The following is a 23,634-nucleotide window of genomic DNA, read 5'->3' as shown; positions in this document are numbered from 1 at the left end:
TGCCAAGTAAGAAAAGTAGCCTGATAACTAACTGGTAGTGGGGTACTGGGCTTCCTTTTATTTTTTTTGTTTCTGTTTTTTTATTTGTTAGAGATTTTTATTCCTAAGTAATCTCTAAACCAAGCATGGGCTCAAACTCACAACCCCAAGATTAAAGGTCTCGTGCTGTACCAACTGAGCCAGCCAATGTCTGGGCATCCATTTAAATTGCTGTGTCTTCGCTCTATCCATTTGGTATAGTTTTGTTCCAAGTATAAACAGACAAGCAGAGTAAAATCAAGGGAGGGAAGCTATGTGTACAGTCAGAATGGAGATTTTTCTAGAAGCAGAGGAGTTTATTCTTCTGTTTATTGTTTTCCTCCTTTATATGACTAAAGACTGGGCAACTTGAACAATATTTACATTTGTATGGTTTCTCTCAGTTTTCAGAGTAGTTTCATAACATTTGTCCACCGAGCCTCAGAAGCTTAGGTCTACCAGGAAAGTAGGCCAGGTGTTCCCGGTGTGTGGTGCCTCTTGTAAGCAGAATTGTTTAAAAGGGAAATAAAAGGTCCCTCTAGACTGCCTGTACAATGAGCTGATGGGATGGAGAGGAACTACCCCAGGCAGCACCCCCCCACCCACCCACCCACAGGTCCGGTACCACTGTCCACTTGGAGAAGAGGAAGCAGCAGACCTCAGCACTCAACAGACCAAGGAACTAGTGTTTCTGATTCAGGTCATTCAGAGCATAGCTTGAGAATGTGTATTTTAATCAAATTCCCAGTAGATATTTCTGGTCACGGGACAACACTTTGAGAATCCCTGCTTTAACTCATACCATATACGTTTGCAGAATTGGTCCACAGCCTTGTTGCAGGATGGGTGGCATCCATGTCCATGAAGGGACCCACCTTTTATGAATGGCCCTTTTTAAGGCTGAGGAAGATGAGTAGGGATTAAGTGATTTGTCCAAGGTTGCATTGATAGAGATTTGGTACAGTCTGAAGTTGCAAGGTCTTTTCTAAGGCTATTAGTCTTTTGTAACTTTCTTTACTAGCAGACATAGATGATTGGCAACTGTTACGAAGTGTTCAATAAACATATGTTTAGTTGAACTTTTGGCTGAGCATGATCTCCTCTAGGAAAGGAGAAAGAATCCTTCTTATTTTTATTCAAGAAATCCTTCTTATTTTTATTCAAAGTTACTTGATTTTATTCAAGTATATCCTCCTTATACTTGAGAACATCAAGGATAGAAACATAAAATACTTAATTTCAGCTCTTTAGAAGAGCATGTCTACATTAAATGCTGTTGGGCTCTAAAGATAGTCAGTTTCAACACAAATTAATAAAAAACATTTTTTATGTTCACTGTGAGAAATCTCTCCACTGGGGCTGTAAATAAGATCTGGTCTTTGACTTAAAGGAATGTCTAGTTTAGTGGGAAAAAGCAGAATGTTCATAATTAACTCCAGTGTTCCACCAGATGGAATGTGATATGTATAACATGGAGCTCTGAACTATACAGAGCAGGGAGCCAGAGGAGAGAAAGAAGTTTCAGTTCGCAGCATTAATGAAAGATTTGTGGAGTATGTGGCATCCGAACTGAACCTCTAAAAGGTAAGAGGATCTTGTCTGTTAAAGATAAAGGGGAAGAATCTTCCGGGCAAAGAAAATTGCATGGGAAAGGATGCAGGTAAGCCCTGCGCTTGCTGGAGGAGTAAATACTTTTCCACGTGGCCTGGGAAGGGCACAGCCATGCAGGGTGCGATACCACGGAAATGTCAGTGGAACAGTCTGGAATGGTGGGGCAGTTTTCGGCCAGAAGAGACATGATCAGAGGCGAGCTGTGGAGAAGGTGGCTGTGGGAGGTGGCAGTATGGGGGATAGGTAGAAGGGACGAGAAGAGTACCAGCTAGGAGGACACTACAGATTTGACAAGAGTGAGAGAATGGATTTTGAGTCTTTTGTGGTAAACTTGGTTTTGAACCGGGTTTCATCTTACTACCTCTCTTACCTTGGGCAAAATGTAACTCTCTTCGGACTTCAGTTTTCTCATCTGTGAAGAGAGGGTCAATGCTGGCTAAAGTCTGTCTGTTGCAAACTTTCTGTGATTCTGGGCATCTGATTTGTCCTCTGTTGCAAATCTCATTCTGGATGACTTGGGTCACTTTTTAATCCTTCGATTATGCTAACATGATTGTGGCTCCATCTGGAATCATGAAGTTGAAATAAAATACAACCGAAGGTCCCACTGATCTGGCCATAGTTTGGGGTAGCAGTGTGAAGATGGAGTTTTTATTCAAAACTGTCTTATTTAGAACTTGCTTCAACCATATCAACTTCTCAAGTAGGGCTGATTTGCAACAGAAAATTTTGTCTTGCTGAGTTTACAAACTCATGGGACAGGAAGCAGATTTCAACTCTGAAAATGTGGTAGGTTACTTAGGTTACTTCTTATAAACACAAGGGTTTACATCAGGGGTAGAGACCAGATTTCATGATGATGACTGGAAATATTAGGGAACAGATGAATCACATAATATATTGCTTTGGCCGGAAATTGAATGTATCCTACTGTTAAGAGTTTATCTCAAAATGTTTTGTGAAATTTAAGGGAGCTGGAGGAACCCTCAGCCCAAGGTGTGGGATATCATGGTCTATGTAGCATAGCCTCCAGCCAGAAGACCAAATGTGGCCTTTTGTTCTCTCCTGGGGGATGGGAAGGATATGGAAAACAATGCTCTGGCCATGGTGAAGATTCAAGGGAGTAAAAATGAATCATCGCTGGCTGCCAGGAAACACTAGGAGTTCTCTAAATGGAATGAGGTCCTCCTGTACCTTGGGTGGGAGGAAAGGGAGTGAAGGGAAACACCAGCTGGTGGGGGAGATAGATGGAAGCTGGAGAAAAGGACACGGCAGCAGGCCTGACGCTTGCACCCAGCAACCACCGCAAAGGAACAAATCCAAAGGCAGTGAGCTTATGCTGGTTTCCTGTGGTGTCCCTTAGGGAGGGTCCTTTTTTTTTATTTTCCCCTTTCAGTTGCCTCTGGTGATTTCTTAATCAGCTGCCCCAGCCCCCAGTCTCCACCCTTTGCAGTGTCATCTGCATAAAAATGTGGAGAATGCAGCAGCTATTCACGCGTGTCCGGAAGGGCTCTGGGAATTATGAGGCTGCACGTGTAGCCTGCCACACAAAGGGTCTCCAACCAGCAGGCTGGGAACACAAACTGCTGCCCTAGGCAAGGGAGGTCCAAGGGTCAAGGGACATCTGGAGCAGGGTCCAGGCCCTAAACTGAGACTTTGGAAGAATTTCAGACACATCCTGCTCCGTGCTGGACCTTGAGGCATGGGGTTTGGGCTGGATTCTCTCTTGCTGCTTGTGTTTCCTTAATTAATTAAATGAGTTACTTTTTAAGCATCCTATCTCTCCAATTATTTCAGGTATCTTTAGTGTTCTAAATAAAACTTTTTGAAAACTTTTTTGTTAATGGCATTTTCAAACAAACAAACAAAAAATAGAAAGGATAGTATATTGAACCTGTACCACCTTGCTTCAGTAGTTATCAATATTTTGCCAAATTTGTTTCAGTTATGTCTCCTCCACTTTTTCTTTTTATCTAGAATATATGGTATTGAAGCAAATACCAAATATCATATCATATCATTTCAATTATAAAAATTTCAGAATGTATTTTTTAAGTAAGGTGTAAGCCCAACATGGGTCTTGAACTCAAGACCCTGAGATCAAGGGTCGCATGCTCTACCAACTGAGTCAACCAGGAACCCTAGACAAGGACTCTTTCTTTAAACATAACAATACTATCATATATTATATATAATAAAATGAGGAATTTTTAAAATATCATGTAATAATGGACAAAGACCAAATACATTTCTTATTATACCACAGAATCCAAACAAGATCCACACATAATATATATTGGTTCCTTTCTCTCTCTTTCTCTCTCTCTCTCTCTTTTTTTAAGGTATTTATTTGTAGGAGTGACTGGGTCTTATGTTTCTATAGAATTTCCCACATCCTAGATTTGGCTCATTGCATCCTTGTGGTATTTTCCCCAGGATCCCTACTTCCTTTTCATTAGGAAATGTTATTTAGAGACTACCATCTGGGCATGAGGGATATTCTTTGCCAATGAATTGTCATTGTTTTATAGAGTTTTCAGAGCAAATAGCTAGAAAATATTTATTTTTAAAAAGGAGAAAAACTAAGTTCCTAATATTTCCATTTTAAATTCATGGTTGCAGGGTTTTTACTTAAGTTACTTGATTTTATATTTGTATCTTATTTCTTCATTGCTGAAAAACTTGGCTTCTATGATATTAACATAATTACTTATTAACTCTAGTTCACAACATGTTCAGCATAGGTTAAGATTTTCTTGCAGTAGTTCTGTGGGAGCAGTATTATCTCTTATGTCTCTGAGGATATCAATTACAGTTCCTTTTCTCATTAGTCTTTTCTTTATTCCCTTTATTGTTTCATTTTCACTACCTAGAGTTTCTTAAATATCAGATGAATCTTGGGGATTGATTCAAAAATAAGAGATACTAAAACATCAGTATTACTAATAACAGTAAGATTACTAAAATAAGAGTATAAAATCAAAGAAATTAAGTGAAAATATCATAATCTTCCCTTTGAATAGGAAATATCAGTATGAATTAATTTTTTCCTTAAAATAAATAAAAAATACATATTTCATTGCTCTGTCCTTAAAAAGTCTGAGAAGCAACGATAATTCTGTAGTAATAGGCACAAAAAGCATTCAGATTCTGGTCTCTAAACACCATTTCCCACTAAGAGAAACCAGAACTCTTTGAAAAAGTGCCTGATTCCAAGTCCAGGGCAGGAAATTAACAGGTAAATCTGGGACACCATTTTTATGTCAAGGAAGAAATAAAGAAGTCTTTCAAAACAAATGGAATCACATCAAAAGGACACAAAAGCCCCCTTTGAGACTCCCATTTGCCAAAGATGGGGCAATTTGAGCATGAAAAAGAATCAGATATATAAAAATTACTGAGTTTATAATGGTTTTCAAAAATACTTCATTGGTCATCTTTGGAGGTTGCTAGGGTACCAAGTCATTACTCAAAAATGTATTGAGAGGGAAAATATGAAAGATTTATCCTGCCTTTCCTGTATGTACTGTATTTCAGTGTAACCAAATTTTTGATGTGGAAAAAGTCCTTGTAGAGTAATTCCAACCAGTGAATGCAGAAAAAAAGACGACAGAATTCAAAAAGCATCATTTTGTACCTCCTAATGATCTAGGCAATGATCTTTATCAGTGTTTGCTAAAACAATTAGGTTAAAAGTCCACGAAGAACTTCATAATGGAAATGTTATCTGAACCCACTGATCCATCTTGGCATCATTAAAACAATTGGATTATATAATGATGTCTTATAGTAGGAAAAACACAACACCACTTAGGAAAATCCTGAATGAGTCAGGTGAGCTAGTTTCTCCATAAAACAATGGCATAATAAAAAGAAGTATGGTGGCTCAGTGGGTTAAAGCCTCTGCCTTTGGCTTGGGTCATGATCCCAGGGTCCTGGGATCAAGCCCCAAATCGGGCTCTCTGCTCAGCGGGGAGCCTGCTTCCTCCTCTCTCTCTGCCTGCTTCTCTGCCTACTTGTGATCTCTCTCTCTGTGTCAAATAAATAAATAAAATCTTAAAAAAAAAAAAAGAAGTATGAATCGCTAGAGAATAAAAGATATTTATGAGATACAACAACCAAATCCAATATATGGATCTTGTTTGAATCGTGCTTTGAACAAACTCACTATAAAATACATCTCTGAGATAATGAGGGAAACTTGAATATAGGCTTGGGATTCAATTATATAATAGAATTATTTTAAGTTGCATTATAATGGCATAAGTGCCATTTTTAAAAGTTTTGATCAGCAGGGGCTCCTGGGTGGCTCAGTGGGTTAAAGCCTCTGCCTTCGGCTCAGGTCATGATCCCAGGGTCCTGGGATCGAGCCCCACATCGGGCTCTCTGCTCGGCAGGGAGCCTGCTTCCCCCTTCCTCTCTGCCTGCCTCTCTGCCTACTTGTGATCTCTGTCTGTCAAACAAATAAATAAAATCTTAAAAAAAAAATAAAAAATAAAAATAAAAGTTTTGATCAGCAAAAGATAGATGCATATTAAAGTATTTCTAGATGAGTTTAAAAATTGGTGAAACTTGGGGCACCTGGTTGGCTCAGTCGTTGGGCCTCTGCCTTCAGCTCAGGTCATGATCCCAGGGTCCTGGGATTGAGCCCCACATCAGGCTCTGCTCAGCGGGGAGCCTGCTTCCCTCTCTCTCTGCCTGCCTCTCTGCCTACTTGTGATCTCTTTCTGTCAAATAAATAAATAAATAAATCTTTTAAAAAATTGGTGAAACTGGGTAGTAGGTACATGTGAGTTCCTTATACTGTTCTTTCTACTACAAAGTTCAAAATTTTCTACCATTTAGGTTTTTTAAAAATAAAGAAAAAGAAAAGTTCTTGGTGAATAGTTGAAATCTAAGTTATTTCTAAATAAGAATAGTTTTAAAAACAATAGGAAAAACAAATCTTGTTTAACATAGAACAGGGGCAAAAGAAGAAAACTGGATTATCTCCAAAAGAAAATTTAAATGAACAAAACAATCTGACAAACCATCTCCTCTACTTCTGTCTTGCTTGATTTCTCTGTTGTCACTACCAGTGTTCTAGATCTCAACTCCCTCTCTTCCATATGATTCCAGTAACATACAAATTGTGATTTTTCTGACTCTTTCTTCCTAAAGCTATCCCCCTCTGTCTGTATTTGTAATGCCACGTAATCCATGCCATGGTGCAATTTCCCACAGTTAATGTGATTTGTAGGACTTCAGTTTGTCTTCCGTGGTTAGGGGTTAGATTTATTTTTCCTGCAGTCACTAACGGAGGCACCTGAATTGCACAAGGAAATCCTGTTTGGATCATAGTCCAGGTTGGGGCACAGCTCACTCCTTCTAAGCTAGGTTGGCTCTTCTCCAGTGGTGAATCTTGACTTTGTCACTTCTTCCCTGACGTGGAAATTTGAGGCCTGTTTTTCTCCCAAGCCTGTTACCCACCATTTACTTACTATAGTGACTTTAAGCAGAAACGAATTTTTGATTTCTGAAAACTAGCCTTTTTCACAACACCGCTAGCTTGGCTGTCTGAAGAATGAGAACTCTCCCAGTACAAACTTCTCCTTCTTTTCAGAGGCAAGGGCTAGGGGTGGGGTGGGGTGGGGAAGGGGGGAGAAACAAATGAGCCTTGTGTTCTGCCCTTAAGGTCAACAGATTGAATGTGGCCTTGTGTGTGTCGTGAATGTACAGTACATGACATCATGCATATTCAGTGGCTTTTCCAGCTGACAGAGTCCCACTCATAACCAAAACTCTCTTTTTAAAAAGACTCTCCTCTGACTTTTGAGATTATTTTTCTATCCTGGTGCTTCTCTCTCGCTCTCTTTTTTTTCTGTCATGGCCATGATTCTTCTTCCTTCTGACTTGCTCTCTTTTTCCCCATCTCCTCTCCTCAGTTCTGGGCTCCTTTTTCCGTCCTTTCCTTTCTTTTCCTCTCCTTGACTTTCCCTGCTGTCCCTTCCCACCGTTTTCCTCTCCCTGTGGTCCTTCCCATTCTTCAAGCATAAACCTAATGAAGACACCGGACCACAACTTCCAGTTTCAGGAGGGTGAATTGAAACCTTCTCTACCACTTTCACCCACATCCCAATCCTGCATCTCCAACAGACTAATTGGTATTTATATTTGGAGACCCCATTCCTAAATCCAAAATAAAACTTAGAATCTCCCAAAGAGATTCTTCCTCCCATTTTCTTCCATGTTGTGAGGGACACTTCTGGTCTCCAAGTTACCCAGACGTGGAGCCTCATACCCACCTCTTATTCTTTCCTTAACCAGTCTATTGAGACATGGTTATTCTCTCAATCTTTGAAATGCATTCTTGCCCATCCCTCCTCACCATTTCTACCAGCACCACAGTGATCTGGGCCCTTGTTGTGCTGCATTATAATAATGACTCCTCTACAGTCTATTCCCTCCTTTATTCACTTTTTCCCTTGGGTTCCCTGCACCCAGCGCCATCCCAGACAATTCTTGCTCAAACAGTGCATGGCTTATACCATACCTAAAATGTTGTGTGAATATCTAAACTTCTCTGTAGGAACCCACACCCTCAGGCTGGCATTTGAAACTTTCTGTAATCATTTCTACCCAAAGGGCCCCACCTTCTCTCTATCCAGCATAGCGTCCTCCTGGCACTGTATACGCTGTTCGTTTCCTGTTCAAACCTTTCCTTATCTCATCCTCATTTCAGATGCCACACTGCTTCCTCTCCACTGATCTGTGACCCATCCATTCTCCAAGTCCCTGTGAAGACCCTCTGACTTCAGATGGATTTATGGATGAAAGATAAGATGCCCGGCTTTGCTTTAAGAATCCAGTGGCCAATGGGCAAGTGTAGGGAGGTATATATGAGATGACCTGGACACAGGTCGCCATGTTAGGTATACAGGGGTTCCTTAACCTATTCTCTGTCTTTTGTATATGGCTGAAATCTCCCATTATAAAAAGTTTAAAACTAAAAATGAAATAGAAGCTAGAAATCTGGTTTTGAAACATGGTATCCTAGGCAAGCAGGACTCATCAGCTGTGGGGGAGGATTCCAGCAGACTGTCAAGTTGGTCTTGGGGAGGACTGGTGGAAAAGAGGAGGCTGGTCGTCACGTAATGGCCTATAAAATTAGATTCTACAAGATTTGTGTCTGTTCCGTTTGTTACTGTACCTCGCCTATAGAATGTTCCTGGCCCTCCATAGTATTTGTTGAATTAATTTTGGAGTCAATAGATGATCTGTAAGTCAAGATAGGTCTGAGAACAGCCTGCAAATCCGTTCTGTCAAAGAAAACAGCCGTGTTTCTCTTGGGCTCTCAATCCGTTCACAGTGTACTACAAAAGTACAGATAAAGGCATCAGAAAGCTCATCTATGCAAAAGGTTGTCATTGTGCACTTCCCATGCTTCATGTGTGAATAAAATAGAGAACAAGGAAGTCTCTACCTTCGGGGGCTTCTGTGGTAGAGGAGGTACAGACAAGAAAATGCATGGTCCGGAGAGATAAATGCAGATGAGGTACATAGTGTCGCGAGAGGACAGAAGAGGCACCCCTGACTCTGGAGGCCCAGGAAGGCTGAAAGCGGAAGGATAAATAGACGTTTGCCTTGTGAAAAGGGAAGGAAAAGCTGTTTCAAGCAGAGAATGCGGCTTGGAGAAGAGAGGAACAAATGACAGAAGTTTGCGGAGGGTGGATCCTGGAACAAAGGGGACCAGGCAGAGCAGCTGTGCCAGATAAGACTGGACAAGAACAGAGAAGCCGGATCCTACAGAGTATTGGAGGCTAATTTAAGGAATGTGAACTCAATATAAAAAGCCAAGAGAAGACCTTGAAAAGTTCTGGAGAATCTAGAGTGACATACTCAGATTTTGCATTTTAGGAAGTCCCCTCTGGCTAAAGTTTGGAGAATGGATGGGAGGGTGGCAACAGTGGAACCTTGAGATAGCAGAAAGAGTTACAAAGCTGTGGGGTCTTTTTTTCTGTGGGGTTGGGGGAGAGCATGCGCCGGGGTTGGGGGGTAAGAAAGAGGTAGGGGTGGAGGGAGAGAGAGAGCCTGGAATCTTAAGCAGCCTTCATGCCCAGTGCAGAGGTGCAGGGCTCCATCTCACAACCTGAGATCATGACCTAAGCCAAAAAAATCAGGAGCCAGATACTAAGCTGACTGAGACCCCCAGAGGCCCCTCTAGAGAGCAGTGATGGCAACCTTGCCTATGGGTGGATGGGGTGTGGGGGAAGGCATGATACAGACATTTCTGGGTGGATGGGGAGGTCCTTCTTCAAAATAGGAAACAAGGAAATGAAGTAGTTACCTATCTGTGTGGCCTTCCCCCACTCTAATGTAAGTGTTTTTCCCAAATTGCTTTTATTTGGGAAAATAAAGAAATGTCTCAAAAATGTTCCTACTGTATAGGGCATGCCAGTTTAGGAACAGAGGGCAACGTGAAGAAGGGGAAAGACCAGCTGGTGGCCAGCGAATGAAAAAGCTGAGTTCTGGTCCATAAGTATTGCTTTCATCATTCGCTAACTTCATTTCCTCCTACATACATTCTTCTACTTCTTTAGTTCATTGTATCCTTCATAAAGGTTGAGTTTCTTGAGTACTTCCTATATATCGGCTGTGGGCTTATCTGTGTGGTTGAGATTCCCAGTCAGATTCTCTGTCACATCTGTTTGTAGGGTCTGCCTGGAAGAGAGGCAAGAGTTGTCCCAGTGACGTGCTTGCATTCTGGTCTGCTTTCAGGAAGAGGGAGGACAGGATGTGTCCCCTGGCAGGGTACCCTACTGGCTTGTTAGATGTTAGCACTCACCATTCCCCGTGAAGGTCATCAGCCACCTGCTGCCCTGTCTCTGACACTCCATCTCTGCTGCCTGGCTCCTGTAACTATGACAGGAGCTCCTGTCACTCTACCCTGCCTCTCTTGTGCAGGACCCCTACTGCCTCAAGTTTAGACAGCTCCCACGTTTATACCCCCTTAGTGGGATTCAACTTTTCTCAGCCATGACCACAGATTTCCCTTTCAATCCAATCTTCTCAGTTTTTATTCCTTTTCAAAAAGGATTTTATTTTTAATTAATCTTTACACCCAATGTGGGGCTCGAACTTGCAACCCTGAGATCAAGAGTCCCATCTTCTATCGAATGAGCCACCCAGGAGCCCCTGAATTTTTATTCTTTAAGTTATTTGTGACCAAAGTCTTATCTCTCTTTTTTTTTTTTTTTGGACTGTACTAAAAAAGCATCCTGCTAGATCCTTGAATTGTTTTAAGAAATATTTCATAGAATAGATTCATTGGGCAGGTGTGTTTCAGGAGGAAATAGTTTTTCTGTTAAGTGTTGTCCAAAAGTGACTTAGGAAGTATTGAAGCAGACAGGAAAACTATAAAAATTCTTTGTCAAGGCAGTTCTGAATAAGAACAACAGATCCAAAAGGTACATTTTCAAAGGAGTTGAAACCAGCAGTGAAATTTTATATTCACTTTATTGACGGCTGAAATTCAGTCTCCGATGCATTTTCCAACCTTCTCGGATACTGTCGTTCTGAGGCTTTTCTACGGTAGACATCATAGAAGGTATCCTGGCCCACACGCAGTTTAATCATGATCCACTCCATCGTTCCTCCCAGGACAAAAAAAAAAAGGCAGGAACCTGTAGACGCCGAATCGATCCTTTCCGGGCACCCGCTGCAGGACCCGCTTCACCTGGGCCCGTGCTACGTCGGCCCTGACCTGCAGCCTGGCGCGTGATGAGCTCTCTTATCTCGTTTTTAAACACAATTATTTCTAGGAATTTGGAAGAAACTCTAACTTGCACTTGGTCCACCATTTTGAAATGGAAGTCTCTTCTCTGGCTAAACCACCCATGTATCTCAGAAGGCAATCTTTGACGGTCACTGGGATTTATGTTTATTCACCCATCTTTGCTGAAATGAACAGAGGACATGGAAATTTGGTTAGAAAGCAGGAACAATGTATTTTGTTAAAGCCGATTTCTTATTAATACCTGAATAGGGACTCAGAAGTTTGTATTCAAAAGAGTATTTTTTTGCTCATTGGGAAATAGGTCACTCAAATTCAGAAACACACGCAATGTCAGAAAAATATCTCTATTTGCCTTTTGGGGTTTGGAATCATATACTCTCCAAATGAGTGAATTTCAAACCTTTGTTGCTGACAGAGCTGCCTCCTCTGGGCTGAGAAATGGTTTGGTTCCAGGCAGCTGGAGAACTTATGGACATCTGAATCCAATCCAGCTGAGCAGGAGAGAAGCTTGGGAAGGAGACAGCCAGGTGCATGACAAAATTAAAACTATAGCTGGAGAGAGGGGATTCCATGAGGGGGAGGGTCAGTCTCAGGGGCTGAGTCAGCAGGACAGAGAGGATTCCAAGGCCTCTGGAATTCTGGTTGGGCGTTGGTGGTGAAATGAAATTTTGGCTTTGATCCTCTGGGAAGGGGCAGACCCTGTTGAAAGTAATTCCTGTCAGAGGCTACTCTCTATTTCATGGAAAAAAATAGAAAAGGGGAATACAATTGCAAGGTCCTGAATGAAGACAAAAGGTATTCATTTGCATATTTGTTTGTTTAGAGTGTTTTAGTGTATTCAGGTACAATGTAAACAGAAACAGGATTGAATAAGTTAGTTAAGAAACCATTGCTTTGTTTCCTTTCAAGAAATGGGATAAAAAGATTCAGGACCACCTGACCATGTTCTAAAATTTAAATGAGTGTGGTCTGCAAAGGGTGGGAGCAGGATATGGTGGGGACAGGGTGTACTGACCATGGAAGTATTAAGTGAGGTGTTTGAACTTCAGGGCTCTCTGGAAGGACCCCTGACAATGTGTTCACTTGGTCACATGCTTTTGTGAAATTGTGAAATTTGCAGAAGTAAAAGGAATGTCTCCTACCCTGACTTCCCTCCATCGCCATCCTTTCGTATCATGTGGTGGCTAAGGGTATTTCAGAATCTGACTAAAGGGGTGTCAGAGCAAAGATACAGTGAATTTGGTTCAGTGTGATGTATTTACTTAGTTTGCAGGCACTTCTGGGTATAGTTCTTTCCAGCTGTTTGTAGGAGTGGCTTTCTGGAATGCTTTTTAAAAATTTTTTTATTTTAATTGAGATATAACTCCTATTACCATAAAATTGAATCTTTTAAAGCATATAATTCAGTTATTTTAGTATATTCACAAGGCTGTGCAACTGTCACAACTATTTGATCCTGGGACATTTTCACACCCCATCCTCCGAAAGATACCCCATTAGGCACTCTCCATTCTCTCCTTCTTGCAATGCCAACCAGCTCCTGATCTCTTAATCCCCTCCTAATCTACTTTCTATCTCTATAAATTTGCTTATTCTGGTCATTTCCTATAAATGAAATCATACAATATGTGGTCTTTTTTTTTTTTTTTTAACTTAGAACAATGTTTTCAAGGCTCATTCATGTTATAGCATGAATCAGTCCTGTATTCATTTTTATGACTAAATAATACTCCATTTTGTTCATCCATCCATCAGCTGGTAGCCATTTCGGTTATTTCCAGTTGTGCTCCTCCTGACCAAGGTGTGTACTCAGCAACCATGAAGATCCAGGGCCAGTGGTAGTCTCACGGAGGTGGCAGAGTGCCCAATGTTGGAAGCGTGGAGGGCTATGGAAGAGAAACACTTTGAAATATACAGTCAGAAGCTATCATATTAGAGGAATGACTATATCTATCTCTTCTCCATACAGAAATGATATTATAAAATTATTGTCAAATAAAGAGGTTTTCAAAATTCGTGCAGCCAGAAAATGTAGAAAGACCTATAGAAGTGTGTCAAGTAGTTGGTTAATTTAAAAAAATTTTGGGGTGGGGTTGTTTTGGTACAGTTTTGTTGCTGATCAGTTTTTTTCAAAACATGAACTTTAACACTTTTAAATATAAGTTTACATTTGTAATTTTGATTTCTTTTCTCAAAGCCCCTAAATTATAAATTGTAAGCCCCACAAAATCAGGATCCTCCTTGCCATTAAGAATACTTTTAACACCTTCACTTTTTTCCTTTTCTTTTCTTTCTTTCTCTCTCTCTTTTTTTTTTTTTTTTTTTTTTTTTTGTAGTACTACTTCGAGGTGGCCAGGAGCCTGTGTGAGAGATTTCTTTCTAGGGAGTGAGATGGCAAGTTGCTCATTTTGTTGCTTTCCACCTTCTTGTCCGTTCTTTTCTTTCTCAGCTCAGGAACACGTTCAGGAAAAATTAGCTCAGGCAATACGTTTTTACCTCATTAAATATGCAATACCTTGAAGATTTCTATGATTGAATATTGTTAAGCCAATATTGACCTCTAGGCTCCCTTCCTTCTGGGGCAGAATCTATTTCCCCGCCCAGCCGCTTCCCTTAGTGGGCTTGGTCATGTGGCTCACTTTGGTCAATAGGGCGTAGACAGAAGTCCACGTGACAGTTTTGCGTGCCAGAAGCCCTATTAGATCACGTTGTGGAAGCCCGAGGTCCTTCAGCGTGGGTCCTGTAAGAAGATGCACAGAGAGATGTGCATCCTTCTGAATCCCATGTTCAGCCGCTGGAGAGCTGCAGCCCCTGACCTGCAGACCGTGAGTGAGAAACATTTCCCGTCTGAGCCACTGAGTTGGGGGTTGTCTGAAACACAGTGGAGCCGTCTGAGCCACTGAGTTGGGGGTTGTCTGAAATACAGTGGAGCTGCCCCGGGAGCCCACCAGTACAGATGCACATGCTCAACCCGAACAGCAGAGCCAACATCGTTTCTCTCTCAGCAAGCAGCTGAGCTTGGTCCTATCGCTCAAACTTCCAAGATCCTTGACAGCAGACCTCCAGCTCTACCACCTTCCCAGGTTCCTAATTTAGCATGCTTTCCCCTTTCAAGGAAATCCATTTCTGGGTTGAGGACATGCCTCCTTTTTCCCACCTCCGTTTAGCTATAATTTTAAGTACAAGTCATTTCATTGTTTCTCCTCTCTATAATAGCATTTTCGTCATTTCAATTAAACTGCTTCCAAAAAGCCACCCACTGGACTTCTCCTACCCGCTAATCTACAACTTCAGTTTGACACCCCAGTCAAAAATAAGGAAAACTCTGGAACTCTTTGATGGAGCAGTTGCACTTCTCCGGACTACTTGACCTCAGGACCCCTACCCATCTCAGTGCCCCATGACTCCCCCCAAAACTCATCTTCCCAAACCCTGTCTTGTTATGCCTCAGCCCCCCAGGGCTCTTAGAACAGACCTGAAAACAGAGCACATTCTCAAGGAGAAGCAAAAGAATGAATGAGAATATGACTCCTGCCAAGCCTGGGGCTTGCCACCTCTAAGCACAGAATGAACCGTGAACAGTCCCTTTGAACTTACAGCGAAAATATAAAGGAAATTAAAAAGGCCTTTAGGATACTTGACTTGCAGAAGGGCAAATCTAACTTCCTTTCTACTTTTTCTCCATCTGCAACTCTGTCCCTCAGAGAATTGGAGAGGGTCTTTTGTTACTTTTTTTTTTCTTTAATGTCTAGAGAAATGGCTCAGCTTTCAAAGTAGAATTATTAAAATAATTTTGGTTTAAGATGTAAAACCTTTCACTTTTTCCAAGCCATCAACCCTCCCTGAATTTCCTAAGTTCTCATAAACTTTAGGTATTGCCTTTCGTCCCTCCTCCTTAGCTACGCTGTTGGAATAAAAACAGGTTGGAGGGACATAATTCCTTTTGATTGGGTTTGGGGGTGAGGGGATGAAAGGGTGGGGAGAGAGAGACTAGGCAGTGACATGGAAATGGCATCCTGATTTTACTGTCTACTTGACATGGCTGACATTTTTTGTGCTGATGTCTTTAAGTCTTTTATCTGTTTTATCTATTTATAAAAATCCTTTTAAGAACAATTAAAAGCTTAATTTAATGGCTATAACATGCAGAAAGGAAAGAGAAAAAGCAGCTCCAGATCCTGAGAAGTCTTCAAAAAAGATAAGCTCTGTCTGTATTTGGTGAAAAATAATGCTTTCAGATTTCCATTATAAGAACATCTGTGCATATTAGAGAAGATTTAGGATGTACGAAAGCATTGAAAATAGTAGGAATCACCAGAGTTCTATCTTCCAGCCATGATGACTGCTCCCATTTTGGTTGGATTCTCCCTAAAGTCTATTTCTGTGTGTGTGTGTGTGTGTGTGTGTGTGTGTGTGTTCGTTCAGATAGAGAGCAGAAGATGCAGATAGGTAGTCTTTCAGATAAAAAAAAAAAAAAAAAATGGGGGGTGGCACCTGGGTGCCTCAGTGGGTTAAGCCTCTGCCTTTGGCTCAGGTCATGGTCTCAGGGTCCTGGGATTGAGTCCTACATTGGGCTCTCCACTGAGCAGAGATCCTGCTTCTCCCTCTCCCTCTGCCTGCTGCTCTGCCTACTTGTGCTCTTTATCTCTTTGTTGAATAAATAATAAAAATCTTTTTAAAAAAATTGGTATGTTTTATCTGTCCCATGCAATATATTTATAATTTAAGTTAGATTTTAACCCACAAAAATGAAGAGATTTTTACATTAAGTCCAGATTTAGTCTTTTTCTTGAAAAATTGCACATGGGGTTGCCTGGGTAGCTCAGTGGGTTACATATCCATCTCTCAATATCGGCTCAGGTCATCTCAGGGTTGTAGGATTGAGCACTGTGTTGGGCTCTGCACTTAGTGGGGAGTCTGCTTCTCTCCTTCTCTCTCTGCCCTCCCCAAATAAATAAATAAATCTTAAAAAAAAAAAAGTATTGAACCTGTATTTTCAAATGGCAGGAGTTGAGGAGAGAGTCACCTTCAAAAGGAACACATGCTTGCCAATGTACCATTGTCCCAATGCAGTTTGTTTGTTTCTTTCTTTTTTTCCTTCCTTCCTTCCTTTTTTTTTTTTTTCCTGCCTATTTGGCTCCTATCTGTATTTAAGTTTGATGCCCTTAATGTAGAGTGTTTTTTTTAATCATTGCATTTATTTTACGTATACAATTTTATGTTCAGCTTTTTTCCCTAAGCAATTTCTCACTAACCTTCCTCCCTGATTATTCCAGTGTACTTACAGTGTTACGTATCATGTCACACTGTACATGTTTTCTCCCTGATTATACTAGCATATATACAGTAGAAAGTATCAAATACATGAAATACATGAAATACATGAAAGTATGAAGAGGAAATTAACTATTATTTGGAATTTTTCTTCTTTTTTTACTTATGAAAATATCCTTATAAATAGTGGCAATCATACTATACATACAATTTTGTATCCTTTTTCACCTTTTCTTTACTATAAACACTAACACTCCTCACCAACTATATGTGGCTTAGTTAACAATAGTCTTCCCCCATGGCTGGACATTCAGGTTTTCCCTTTTCTGTCATAATTATGTTATAATGAATATCTTTCTGCTGGAAGCTTTTTTCTTTTTCTTTTTTTTTTCTTTTTTTAAAGATTATTTATTTATTTATTTGACAGAGAGATTGAGATCACAAGTAGGCAGAGAAGCAGGCAGAGAGAGAGGGGGAAGCAGGCTCCCTGCTGAGCAGAGAGCCGGATGCGGGGCTCCATCCCAAGTCCCTGAGATCATGACCCAAGCCAAAGGCAGAGGCTCAACCCACTGAGCCATCCAGGCGCCCATGGAAGCTTTTTTCTATACTGAGGATTCTTCTGCTGGGATATATTCTTAGAAATGGGCTATGCAATTAAAGGATACAAATAATTTTAAGGGTCTTGATGTATGTTGTCTAATTGTATCTCAACAAGGCTATGCTGTTCTCACATTATGTGAGAATGTGCTTCCTGACACCTTTAGCAGCATCAAATATATGTATGTAATATATAATGTGTATATATATATATGTTTATATTATATACTCATTATTGATTTGATACAGAAACATAGTACCTTCTATTTTTTATTTGCATTCTTCTCATCTCCAAGAACCCAACTTTGTCCTATGAAAAAAACAGAACAGCAAGGAAAGGGTCTTACTAATTCAAAAGAACAGGCATGGGACCATGGCAAGGGAAGTGGAAGTGAGTTTTAGAGGTGGAGACCTAGAAATTTCCAGCCAAGGTAGAAGAAGCCAGGAGCAGAGGCACCTGAGAGCAGAGTGAGGGCAAAGGAGTAGAGACCACAAGAGTCGGCCTTGCAAAAACCAGGAAGGTTTAGACAGCACTCTACAATCCAGACCTCATAGCTAAAGCCCCAAAATAGCTAAATCCACAGGAAACAGATTTTTTGTCTTCTAGTGCGTAATGTTTTTACGTCCAAAGTCCTAATGAGGCCAGTAGTCTGGGAGGCTACTTTACAGTTTTCACCATAGGTAATTTCTCCATTTCTTTATCTTTCTTCCTAGTTCATTCTGCCAGCTTGAAATTTGTCTTGAGAGAGGATTTCTCCAGAACCTACTGTCCCAAATCTAAATCATTTATTTAACTTACAGAAGCGTGTAACTAAACTAGAAATCAGGTACCCTGAATCTGGACTGTGGGGCCTGAATTAAGATCACTCAAGACAGGAAGGAGAAGTCAACATGGCCAATCAGACTTCGGAGCCAAGGGTAACATCAGGAGGAGCCAGGGTTCACTGCCTGGAGTTATTTATTATTAATGTGGAGTAAAAAATCTTTTTATATATTTTTTTTCTCTGAATACTTCATAAAGCTGAAGTTTGAAGGGAAAAGGGAAATATGAAAATCTGAAACCTCATAGGAATAAATGAATATTCTTAGCTATAGTAATATGGAATTAAACATGAAGGCAGCAGTTTTTTCTAGATTTTCATTTCAAATTTATTTCATCGAAAGCATTTTGATTAGTTTTTATCTCTAGTCCTGAGGATTTGATTCTAATGACTTTACTGTCTGGGAAACTGAAAGTAGGGAACATGACATTTATAGGTGTCCCTAACTTACAAAATGTTGATATAAGCATTCATCTCCACATTGGGGCTAACAAACCTTGCCAAACTCTGGCCTGCTTTTATACAACTTGTAAGCTAAGAATACTTTTTGTATTTTATTTATTTATTTTTATTATATATTTACTTATTTATTTTTAAAAATTTTATTCATTTATTTATTTGAGAGAGAGGGAGAGAGACAGGCAGACTCTGTGCTGAGCCCAGAGCCCAACATGGGGCTCGATCCCCAGGACCCTGGGTCATGACCTTAGCCAAAGGCAGAGACTTAACTGACTGAGCCACCCAGGCACCCCTTACTTATTTTTAATTAATATATAATATTATATTAATTTTAGCTATGCAATATAATGACTCAACAATTCTCTCTCTTTCTCAGTGCTCATCATGGTAAGAGTACTCTCAGTCTACTTTATCTCTGTCACCCATCCCTCACCTACCTTTCCTCTGGCAACCTTTTATTCTCTGTGTTTAACAGTCTGTTTTCTTTTGTATCTTTTCTTCTTTGCCATCTCATTTGTTTTGTTTCTTAAATTCCACATGTGAGTGAAATTATATGGTATTTGTCTTTGTCAGTCTGACTTATTCCACATGACATTATGCCCTTTAGAGCCATACATGTGGTTGCAAATGGCAAGCTCTCATTCTTTTTTATGGGTGTATAATATTTCACTATCTAATTTATATCTCTATCACTTTATATTCACAGTACATCTTTATTCATCTATGTATGCACACTTGGGTTGCCTTCATATATTAGCTATTGTAAGTAATGCTGCTGTAAACATAGGGGTGCATCTGTCTTTTCAAAATAGTATTTTCATTTTGGGAGGGGTAAATACCCAGTGGGAGAATTACTGGATCATATGGTAATTCTATTTTTAATTTTTTGAGGACACTTTATACTGCACCAGTTTGCATTCCCAGCAGTGCATGAGGGTTCCTTTTTACTTCACATCTTTGCCAACACTTGTTATTTCTTGTGATTTTGATTTTAGCCATTCTGACAGGTGTGAGGTAATACCTCATCAAGATTTCAATTTGCATTTCCCTGACAATTAGTGCTGTTGGCCATCTTTTCACGTTGGCCATTTGTATCTCTTCTTTGGAAAAATGTCTATTAAGGTCCTCTGCATATTTTTGATGAACTAATTGTTTTTTCCCCTTTGCACATTTTAAAATCAGAATATTTGGGTTTTTTTGTGTTGAGTTATGTAAGTTCTTTATATATTTTAGATACTAACCCCTTATCAGATATATATATATATAATTTGCAAATATCTTCTCCCATTCAGTAGGTTGTCTTGTTGTTTCAATGATTGTTTCCATTGCTGTGCAAATGTTTGTTATTTTGGTGTAGTTCCAATAGTTTTATTTTGCTCTTGATTCCTTTGCCTGAGGAGACATCTAGAAAAATGTTTCTATAGTTGTCAAATAAATTACTGTCTAGGCTTTTTTTCTAGGAGTTTATGGTTTCAGGTCTCACATGTAGGTCTTTAATCCTTCTTGTATTTATTTTTATGTATGGTGTAAGTGGTTCAGTTTCATTCTTTTGCATGTAGCTGTCCACTCTCCCCAAGACCTTTTGTTGAAAAGACTGTGTTTTCCCCATTGTTTATTCTTGCTTCCTTTGTCATAAATCAATTGAATTTATTGTTTAGTTTTATTTCTGGGCTCCCTTCTGTTCTTTACAGTTTTGTAAAGATCTGTGAGTTTATTTTTGTGCCAGTACCATACTGATTTGATTACTACAGTTTTGTAGTGTATTGTAAAATCTGGGATTGTGATACTTCCAGTTTTGTTTTTCTTAAGATTGCTTTGGCTATTTGGGGCCTTTCGTGGTTTCACACAAATTTTAGGATTAATTGTTTTAGTTTTATGAAAAATTCTGTTGGTATTTTGATAGAGATTGCATTGAATCTGTAGATTATTTTGGGTAGTGTGGACTTTTTAACAGTATTAATTCTTCCAGTCCATGAGCATGGCGTATCTTTCCATTTCTTTGTGTGACAGTTTTTATCATGAATAGATATTGTACCTTGTCAAAGGTACAATGTGTTTTCTACATGTGTTGAGATACTCATATGGTTTTTATGCTTTCTCTTGTTAATATGATGTATTGTATTGGTTGATTTACAATATTGAACCACACTTGCATCCCTGGAATAAATCCCACTTGATCATGGTGAATGATTTTTTGAATTCAGTTTGCTGATATTTTGTTGAAGATTTTTACATTGACGCTCATCAGAGATATTGACAGGTTTTTGGGTTTGTTTGTCTGTCTGTTTTTGCAGTGTCTTTATCTGGTTTCAGTACCAAGATAATGCTGGTCTTATGGAATGAATTTAGGAGCTTATCCTTCTTTTCTATTTTTTGGAATTGTTTAAGAAAAATAGATATTAATTCTTCTATAATTGTTGGTTGCATTCACCTGTGAAACCATAGTCCTGAACTTTTATTTGTGCATTGTTGGTTTTTTGTTTGTTTGTTTTAACAATTTTATTTATTTATTTATTTATTTGAGAGAGAGAGAGAGCATGAGCAGAGGGAGGAACAGAGTGAGTGAGAGAGGAAGAACCAGATTCCCCACGAGCAGGGCGCCACATGCAAGGCTCAGTCCCAGGACCCCGAGATCATAACCCGAGCCGAAGTCAGACGCTTAACTAACAGAGCCCCTTGTTGGAGTTTTTGTGATTACTGATTCAATTTTATTGCTAGCAGTCAGTCTGTTCAAAATTTCTGTTTCTCCCTGATTCAGTTTTGGAAGGTTATATGTTACTAGGAGGTTATCCATGTTTTCCTAGATTGTCTACTTTGCTGGCATACTATTTTTCATAATATTCTGTTACAATCCTTTGTATTTCTGTGATGTCTGTTATTTCTCCTCCATTTCTGATTTTGTTTATTTGAGTTCTCTCTTTTTCTTTCCTTGATGAGTCTGGCCAAAGGTTTATCAATTTTGCTGGTCTTTCAAAGAAACAGTTCCTTGTTTCATTGATTAGTTCTATTGTTATTTTAGTCTCTATTTCATTTATTTCTGCTCTAATATTTATTATTTCCTTCCTTCCACTGGATTTGGGCTTTGTTTCTTCTTTTATTTAGCTTCTTTACATGTAAGTTTAGGTGCTTATTTGAGATTTTTCTTTTTTCTTTAGGTAGACCTCTATTGCTATAAACTGCCCTCTTAGAACAGCTTTGTTGCATCCCAAAGATTTTAGACTGTTGGGTTTTCATTTTAATTTGTCTCCATGTATTTTTTAATTTCCCCTTTGATTTATTGGCTTGCCCACTCATGTTTAGTAGCATGTTCTTTAGCCTTCATGTATTTATGGGGTTTTTTTTTCCAGATTTTTCTTGTGATTGATTTCTGGTTTCATACTGTTGTGGTTGGAAAAGATGCATAATATGATTTCAACATTTTCAAATTTATTGAAACTTGTTTTTTGGCCTAACATGTGATTTATTCTGGAGAATATTCCATGTGCACTTGAAAAGAATGTGTATTCTTTGGATAAAATGTTCTGAATATATCAGTTAGGGCCATCTGATCTAATGTGTCATTCAAAGCCAGTATTTCCTTGTTGATTTTCTCTCTGGATGATGTCTCCATTGATGTAAGGGGGCGTTAGAGTCCCCAGCTAGTATTGTATTACCGTTAGTTTCTTCCATATGTCTGTTAACAGTGGTTTTATATATTTTTCCTTCCTTTTATATACTTTTTCTTCCTTTTTGCTCCTGTTGTGGGTGCATAGGAGCACCCTTTTGTTATATCCTTTTGTTGTATTGTTCCCTTTGTTATTGTGTAGTGTTCTTCTTTGCCTCTCGTTAAAGTCTTTGTTTAAAGCTGTTTTGTTGGGCCAAAGTATTGCTACCTTGGTACCATGGCTTTCTTTTCACATTCATTTGCATGGTAAATGTTTTTCCATCCCTTCACTTTCAATCTGCGTGTGTCTTTAGGTCTGAAGTGAGTCTCTTGTAGGTGGTGTATAGATGGGTCTTAGCTTTTTTATTCATTCCATCACCATAAGTCTTTCGATTGGAGCATTTAGTCCATTTACATCAAAAGTAATTATTGATAGGTATGTACTTATTGTCATTTGTTACTTGTTTTACAGTTGTTTTTGAGTTCTCTGTTCCTTTTTTCTCTTCTTGCCCTCTTCCCTTGCGTTCTGTAGGCTTTCTTTACTGTTATGCCAGATTCCTTCTTTTTATTTTTTTGTATATCTATTATAGTTTTTTAATTTGTGGTTATCATATGTTCATATATAACATGTTACACATGTAGCAGTCTATATTAAGTTGATGGTCACTTAAGTTCGAACCCATTCTAAAAAGCACAAAATTTGTATCCCCCCCATATTTTATGTATAGAATTTCACACTTTACATCATTTTATTTTGTGAATGCCTTAACTGAATTTCATAGATATAATTTATTGACTGCATTTGTGCTTTAACTCCCACACTGGTTTTAAAAGTGATTAATCTACTACTTTTATTATATACTTGCTGTGAAATTTTATCCCTCTCCTAATTTTCTTACTCCTGATTATGGCCTTTTCTTTCCATTCAAAGAATTTCCTTTATCATTTCTTCTAAGGCTGGTTTAGTAATCATGAAATCCCTTAATTTTGTTTGTCTGGGAAACTGTTGATCTCTCCTTCTATCCTGAATAATGGCCTTGTTCTATAGAGTATTTGTAGTTGCAGGGTTTTTTTTTTTGAGCACTTTGAATATATCATGACCCTCTCTTCTGGCCTGTAAAATTTCTGCTAAAAATTTACCTGATTGTCTTATGGGGTTCACTTTGTATATAAATCTTTTATTTTCTCTTGCTGCATCTAAAACTCTCTTTTTTCATTACCATTTTCCATTTTAATTACTATGTGTCTTGGTTTGGACCTTGTTGGGTTGGTTTTATTAGGAGTTCTCTGTGCCTCCTATATCTGGATGTCTGTTTTCCTTCCCCAGATTTGGGAAGTTTTCAGCTATTATTTCTTCAGATAAATTTTCTGCCGCCTTCTCTCTCTTTCCTCCTTCTGGGATCCCTATAATGTGAATATTATTATGCTTGATGGTG

The 23,634-nt window shown here is 39.2% G+C and overlaps 1 long non-coding RNA gene across 2 annotated transcripts in view; it reads left to right on the top strand.

Moving 5' to 3' along the window:
• The window catches only part of LOC116591385, a 119,523-nt gene that overhangs the window by 62,972 nt on the left and 32,917 nt on the right, over positions 1–23,634 (top strand). The window contains exon 1 of one of the 2 annotated variants that reach the window (XR_004285989.1): positions 1,445–1,602. The exons of the other annotated variant lie outside the window; for it this stretch is intronic. This is a non-coding gene — a long non-coding RNA (uncharacterized LOC116591385). Of the gene's footprint in view, positions 1–1,444; positions 1,603–23,634 lie in introns of those variants that run through there. 2 annotated transcript variants of the gene reach the window in all.

This window comes from Mustela erminea, chromosome 5, assembly GCF_009829155.1.
Source record: "Mustela erminea isolate mMusErm1 chromosome 5, mMusErm1.Pri, whole genome shotgun sequence".
Classification (NCBI taxonomy): Eukaryota; Metazoa; Chordata; class Mammalia; order Carnivora; family Mustelidae; genus Mustela; species Mustela erminea.
The sequence above is the reverse complement of the archived record's forward strand: the minus strand, read 5'-3'. Positions and strand labels throughout refer to the sequence as shown.